We start from the raw sequence: 7,720 nt of genomic DNA on the forward strand, positions 1-7,720 counted from the left end.
TTACTAAAGTAAGTCAGACTAACTTTATGCAAATAGACTCTCTAGAGGCCAAAGTCAAGGCTCTCAAGAAAGAGGTGAAAATTCACAAGGAGAAGGCGGAGGAGTGGAAAACCCAGCTCCGGTTGAGTCAAGATGAAGTCAAGAACCTCAGCCTCGATAAGGCCGAGCTGATGCAAACATTTCAGGGATTGACAGCGAAAAAAACACAAACCGAGTCAGAACTCCGACAGCAGAAATGTGACAGCGAGACAAACGCCAGGAACACCGTCAAAGAACTGACAGCGAATCATGAGTCTGAAATATCGAGAGTGCAAGCGGAGCATGACGAGAGGCTGGCGGAGGCGAAGGCGACGTGCCAACAACAAACGGAGAAGCTAAGGATCGCCGAAGAGCAGGCAGAAAAACAAGCCGCCGAGTTGAAAGAGCTTCGAGCTACGCTGCCCCGAGTGGAGACAGAGTACAAAGACAGAGTGGAGGACTTACGCAAACAGCTCCAAGAAAGAGACAAAGTCATCGCTACGGAAAACGTATTAAAGAAAGACACGCGACTCAACGAATTAGTGAAGCAGAAAGAACTGGAGATGCACATTGAAAAGCTGAAGAAGACAATCAATGGTCTGAAGAACAAGGAAGATCTTACCGAAAAGGTTTCCGCGTTAGAGAGTATGATCCAAGACAGACAAAATGTAATCGGGAAGAAAAATCTGGAGATGTCTCGTTTGATGAAGGACAATAAGCAACTGCAACAGGATTGGGCGAAAGAAAAGGACAACAACGCCGTTCTGCTTGTCAAATTAAACGAAGTGAAGGGAAACCTCAACGACGTCGAGGGACGACCTGAGAACGACGCAGTCCGAGCTCAAAGAAGCAACGGAGAAGCTGAACAAGACCCTCCGAGAGAACGCCGACCTGGGTGAAACCATCGCACATCTGAACTACAAAGTGATGAAGTGTGAGCCGGACCTGATAAAGGAGAGAGAGAAGAACAGGAACCTGATCACCTACGTGATGCGCTTCAAGGCCGATCTGCAGGCATGCATGGATTTCACCTCCGAACCCAAGACATTCATACGTAAAGTCTTTGACATCAAAAGACACTACATCGACAACGATACCAAAGTGCAGATGGATGGAAACACGGAGACAGGGCTCCGAAAAACCATCGCCGCTAAAGATCAACTGATCAACAGTTACAGAAGGTGCTACCAGAACTCCTCCAGGGCGCAGAAACGTTGCCAAGATTTGAGTTTTAGGAGAGAGGTGAGAAACAACCGAGACCAAAGTTCCCTCATCAGACTGATCAACGACATGACCGTGGAGCTGCACCATTTGAAAGCAGAACTCAAAGACACAACTCTGCTTCTTGAGATGGCGAAAAAGTCAAGTCGTGGATAAAAAGAAACGTCCTGCAAACGCTCAAGGACGCCTCAAACGACGCAGAGGGGGACAACACCGCGTCATCTGCGCTTCCCTGTGCAGACGACACGACATCGTCATCCTCACAGCCACATCCTTATCCAGAGGACGGGATCATTCACGTGAAGCCGTTTGTGGAACGTGATCTCCCGACAGTTGGCGTCTAAGACCCCCCCCTTTACATTGTGCACCGTCTCCGTTCCACTTTGACCCGTGAAACCTCAGAGAAAAGCAGCGCTGTCTCCGCCTCACTGCGGTGATAAAGTTCATATAAAATGAACAACTTCAGCTCAAGTTCTGTTCTTGTATCTGACACATCATGTACGATTTCTATATCTGAAACCTTCAAAGAGACATGCACACACACAGAGTCACACACACATGTAGAATGGGGGAGTAACAACAGTGAAGGAGGTTTGTGCAGCAAATAAAAGTCAAAACGAGAGTTGTTGTCCAGAGGTTTTATTTCAGTGCGTGTAGTGGGACAGCAGAGGGAGCATCAGTCTGGAGGAGACGGAGCCAGTTTTCAATCCTTTCCTTCAATCCTTTAATCCGTTCCTTTCAATCATTTCGGAGCAGGGTTATTATCGTAAAGCTAAAATAAGCAGTGAAAAGAAAGTTCTCGAAAGCTCAAACTCGCATTCTCTAAAGTAGCAACTTGCGTTGTCAAAATTTAAACTTCAGTTTGTCGGAAAAACACTACACATTAACATTGTCTTTTGTCCTCCTTACAATCTCAAAACTTCAATTAATACTAACACGTATCGTCCATAGTTTTTCCTGAATATTTGGTAATACGACAGCCACCCCCCCAGGCCCCGCCTCCTCGCAGACCTCTGCTCCAATCACATCGTCTGTCTGACGTTCACAGAAATACGGACTAGCGATGTAAACAACCACTTCTGTACAAAAAAACTAAACAGAAACAACCCCAAGCTTTAGATAGAAAACAACCAAACAATAAAACGGAACTCATATTTAACTGTACAATTCATAAAGTCATAAAATCATCGTTATTATTTTCTCTTTCTGTCATCACTGTACACTCGCTTACAAATAAAAAACATCAAATCAAATATTTCTCCTTGAGTTGGCATCTCTCTCTCTCTCTCTCTCTCTCACATAAAATAGAGTCTCCGTTAGTATTTGCCTATTTACAGGGTTGCAATATGTACACATTTTAAATTCCTCTGTGTTTTCATGCTGGCGCTCACAGCGGACGGCCTCGACCCAAGAGACCGCCCGCCTCCAAAAAATTATGGATCCCAGCGGAATTACAGGCAGAAGCTGTGAACGGTCGAAAAACAAAACCTGGAAAATGTATTTATTCAGTTCAGGTGAAAAGTTAGAGTGTTTTTCTGTATCTGTTTCAGCCCAGAACTACGGTGGGATCTATAAAGAAGCGCCCGACACCCAGGAAGTGGTCCTGAGACAGCCACCGGCAGACTAGTGATGATGTCATCTTCGCTGGGTGTCGCACTTTGTACCCGACCGGACACGTTCTCACTCCCATCGCGTTAGAAAACGACGCTTGGTCAGGGGCCTTTGGCGTTTTGTTATTGACGCAAAAAGTCTCCTTTAGCGTCATATTTAGACGCGTTTGGTCGGGAAGAACGGGACAGTTGGGTTTAGGAAAAGAAGAAAGCGACGGTTGGGTTTAGGAAACGTGACACGTGGGACATGATCCCCGGTCTCCTGGGTGAAAGTCCTGTGTTGTTTGACCCATCCACCATCCCAACCATCCTCCCTACGCGGAATTTCAGGCTTTCATACTACTCTCTACGCTGAGAGACACTGACCAAGCGTCCGAGTTCAGAGTGAGAACGGGTTGAAATGACAAAGTCTCAACTGCCGCCAGAGCTGAGCACAGAGAACACTTCAAAGAACCATTTACACCTTTTTAGATCATTTATACAAACATGTGAACCGTCCTGACGCACTGAAGAGTTTCATCCAAACGTGAATTCTCAAAGAAAAGTTGGGTGTAATGGAGGGGGGGGGGGGCTTACATTCTCTTTGGATAAAAGGGTCTGTTAATGTAAGAGGCCGAAGTCTTCCAATATGTTTTGCTTTAAACATCTCTTCGTACTTCAATGTCAATTTAAAATATTACAACTTCGTTAAATGACAGTGAAATGTAGGCTGTGACTTAAGGCCTTTCCACACTGGGAGCGTTCCGAATAAAAAGCTCACCTGGAACAACGCATTCTCACCAATGGGTTCGTATGATATCGTACGAAAACTTCGTCCGGTCACATTACAGTTGAGTTAACATTTTTAGGTGAGAAATTAACGGTTTAGATTTTGAATATAGGCAGTCTTGCGAAAATTGATGCTGAATTGATAATTTGCTTCAAAGTTTTCGGAGTTGAGAACCTCCATGAAGTGAGGCGACAGCCAGCAGGCGCCTGTCCCGGCCTCTAGCTCGTCGCTGGGCCAGTCCTGCTCAGAGACCCCGCTGTGAGCTGGAGGTCTCTCAGACCGCTCTCGTAAATAAGAGGCTTTTATTTTTATTATTATTTGTTGTTGTTGTATGTGGCGCTAAGGTCTAGTGATGATGCTACAAAGACCGTTGCCGTGCTTGCGTCACTCCCTTACCCCTCCTACCAGTCCCTATGGCCACTTGGCCAGTGGGAATGCAAACGGAAAAAAAGATTTTGGAGGAGAGTAGTGCTTAGAAGTGTACTTTTCCTCTAAAAAGTACAAGTACTATCCAGTCGGAAAGCACCTAATGGTGCGATCACTTTCCGCTGTCTCAAGGTAGCAATACGCCAAGAATGCACCTGAACACACCTCCCTGTAAGACCAGCACGCCCATGGGTGCACAGATGGGCCCAGGTGCATTTGCTGTTTAAACGACGCGGGCGCTGGACGGGAAACTGACAACTGCGTCGGTCTCAAACTAGCAAAGACACTTGGGTCGAGCTTTGCGCAACGCCGGGTGCGAGATAGGGCCCACAGACACAGCAAAGTACCGCCAAGTATCCATCTTGTTACTATGATTATAAAATCAAGTTTTTTTTGTCCAGTAAATAAACTGAGAATTTTAACTTTTCCTTTTTTTTCCCTTTTATCTGATTTCATGGGTTTTAATTTGTGTTTCAACTTTTTAAATCTTGTAATATATTTCACCACATCTATGTATATTTATGCTTGTATACATACATCGTGACCAAAAATAATAACAGGTTTGAGGATGAGACTCTTCAGCGGGCTGAAACTAAAATAAATTAAAAACCAAAGAAATGTTTGGCGTGTTCAGGCTGGACTCGGACCCGGCGGCGATCACAGCAGATACAATAAAAAAAAAAAAAACTCTGTAGGTTTCTATTATTACAGTAAATATATGACTGAAGTGTGATCAGCTGTACACAAACACAGAACCAATCCATCGCAACACAACTGGACTCAACTGAACCAAACTACTGATATTAAAAAAAAATTAAAAAAACAAGAAGAAAGAGTGAACGAAACCTCTCCGTCGCGTCTCTGAGCCCTGAGGTTTGGCAAAGTGCTTCGTTGTTGCGATAGGTCGACCGGCTTCACTTCCTGTCGCTCCGTTATTGCGTCAGACCCCCCCGCGGCCGACCGAACCGACCAATGGCAGGGCAGCTCTGTGTCTGTGTGTGTGTGATTGCAGGGCTGATCGGGTCCTTCTTTTCCTTGCAGCCGATTGGTCGTTCAGACGGGACGGCAATTAGAGAACAAGCGCTGTGAAGAAAAAAAACTTTCGTACGTTCTGTTATTCATCTCTGGAGTGTGACGTTGTCCCGTAAACACAGCTGATTGGCTGCCAAGTGATGACCAGTTCAATCTTTTCAGTGACTTTCTTAAAAAGGACCATACCGGTGTTTGCTTTCCTGCACGTTTTAGCCCATTTACTCCAACTCTTATCCACGTTTTTGCCCATTTATGTCAACTCGCCTGCATGTTTTAGCCCAATTATTCCAACTCTCACTTTCCAAAAACAAACTCAAGTGTTTTTTTTAGAAAATGTTCTGACATCTTCCAGACAGCCAGTTGTTCCAGTTCATCCCAACACATTATTGGAAAAGCCTCCGATACTGCCTAAAGCGTTGGTATCGTTATCGGCGAGTCTATGCGATGATCCGCATACCATGCCATTTGGACCCAAAAAAACTACTTTCAAGCAGTTTATGTCGATGTCTTTTTCCGTTATGACTGACTGAGGGCTGCAGATTCCACTCGGACCTGCTGATGTATACGGCGATAACGATAGAGCTCTGATAATTTCATAACATCAGTCCGCCCTGTATGTGGATTTTTGTAATAATTAACCAATAAGCATGGCCGTCTGGAAGGAACCAAACCATACTGGAAAATATAAACACGGTGTTGTGGTTTGGCAGCGGGAACGTGATTTGTAGTAAACTAGTTAAAACACAGCGGTATGGCCCTTTAAAGTGAGTGAGAAGTGAGCTCTCCAAGCGTCCCGTTGGACCACAAAACACGTTTTAACTGATGACATTGTGTCATCAAAAGTCTGAAAACAAAAAGCAGAAAAAAGCCGAAGAGTCGGCGAACGTCTCTGAGATTTCCGTTCGGTAGAAAACCAGCATCTACACACACACACACACGCACGCACGCGCACACACACATACCCACACACACACACACACACACACACACACACGGCGAGGAAAACATCCGCACCGTCCTCCACGTACACGTTACACACGTTCCAAAGTGTCCCGCGATTCCGTCACGGATGTCAGTGAACACATCGGTACTGTTTGGGGTTCGTAACAACGCAGCATTATGGAACAAAACTCCAAAATGTAATACAACTTCAACACGTAACGCCCGATATTCTGCTGCGTTTTGTAATACGATACCCTGAACGCAACATGTTATACATTTCTTCGTTCTTCCAAAATGCGAGGTTTTACATTTAGGGTGTTCCTCGTGTTGCGTGTACGTACGATAAGATAAGACGAGCAATCAAAATATTTTATGAAATAGGCTGTATCACGTGTGTCAAACTCTAGGCTCGCGGGCCAAACCCGGTCCCTTGCAGATTTTGATCCAGCCCGCATATCAATTAAGGATCACAATACATTTTGGCCCACCTAGTTTTTGTCGCTTTTTCAAACATTTTTTTTGTTCTCACACTTTTTCAAACATTTTTGTCACTATTTCCGAAGTTTTTGTCGCTTTTTTTCAGATTTTTTTCCCCTCACTTTTCCAACATTTTTGTTGCATTTTTTTTGACATTTTTGGGCGCTTTTTCCAACAAAAAACAATTCTCACTTTTAGCAACATTTTTGTCACTTTTTCCCCCAAAAAAAATGTCTCACTTTTTCCAACCTTTTTGTTGTTTTTTCCGAAATTTTTGGGCATTTTTTTTCCCAAGATGGCTGAGAAACTTTTTATCAGACTTTTTTTTTAGGTCTTTATGGCGACCAAACTGTACGTGAGAAGGATATATAAGTCATGCAATCATACAGTCAAAGATGTTTGGTTTGTCTGTCTCTGGATGTGATCCTTTCAGAGCGACGTTGATATTGACACTCCTGGGTTATATATTCATTACTTTTTGGACTTTCTCTTTAAATGACTTTCAAAGCCAGAAGAGAAAAAAACATTTTCCATTTTTGTTATTACATTTTCTTAAAAAGTGCCAGTATTTGCATTTTGTAAGAGCCGCTGCGTTATGTAATTTATTACACAATGCGGAGAAATGTATAACATGTTGCGTTCAGGGCTTTTAGCACATAACGCGGTGCGGGTGTTATCACATAATGAAGTGAAAAAGTATAAGTTTTTTTATTACATAATGTGTTGTTACGGCATTTGAATCCCGCAGGAATCAGAACCAGTTCCTGTCTGCTCCGTGTGAAGAAAACAGATCCAAAGTCAGCCCTTGAGCGCGGATGTAAAACCAGAACTGCCGGTCCAGTTACGGATCCACGACGCAGTTCCGCCGTGTCCTTTAGTTCAAAGTTAAAGAGTTCCGATTATGATGGGAAAAATTAAATTCAGTCCTGAAATACAGACGGCAGATTTCTGAGCAGAAAAGTCTCGCGTGTAAACTTTTGTAAACGTTTTGAAAACGTCTCAGTTTGAAGCGATTCCAACCGGCGATTGAACCGGTTTTTAGAGCTCCTTTAAATTACTTTGTTTTGGGTTCGTTCCTGCAGAGGGCTAGCGTCCTGCGTCCTGCGTCCTCACGTCCTCGGAGAAAAGATCCCGGAGAAGGAAATCCTCCGCTGCAAGATGGGAATCCACGGTTTTGCTCTGTTTGGCGGTTAAAGAAGCGCTCGTCTGCCGACGTTTTGACATC

General features: G+C 44.2%; 1 protein-coding gene across 3 annotated transcripts in view; it reads right to left on the reverse strand.

Moving 5' to 3' along the window:
- Positions 1-1,862: 1,862 nt before the first annotated feature.
- Positions 1,863-7,720, reverse strand: part of rapgefl1 (Rap guanine nucleotide exchange factor (GEF)-like 1) — a 33,426-nt gene continuing 27,568 nt past the window's right edge. For all 3 annotated transcript variants that reach the window (XM_078269932.1, XM_078269934.1, XM_078269933.1), the window contains exon 17: positions 1,863-7,720. This exon is cut by the window's right edge and continues 1,907 nt beyond it. The gene's annotated coding sequence lies outside the window, so the exon portion shown is untranslated.

Source organism: Sander vitreus, chromosome 15 (assembly GCF_031162955.1).
Source record: "Sander vitreus isolate 19-12246 chromosome 15, sanVit1, whole genome shotgun sequence".
Classification (NCBI taxonomy): domain Eukaryota; kingdom Metazoa; phylum Chordata; class Actinopteri; order Perciformes; family Percidae; genus Sander; species Sander vitreus.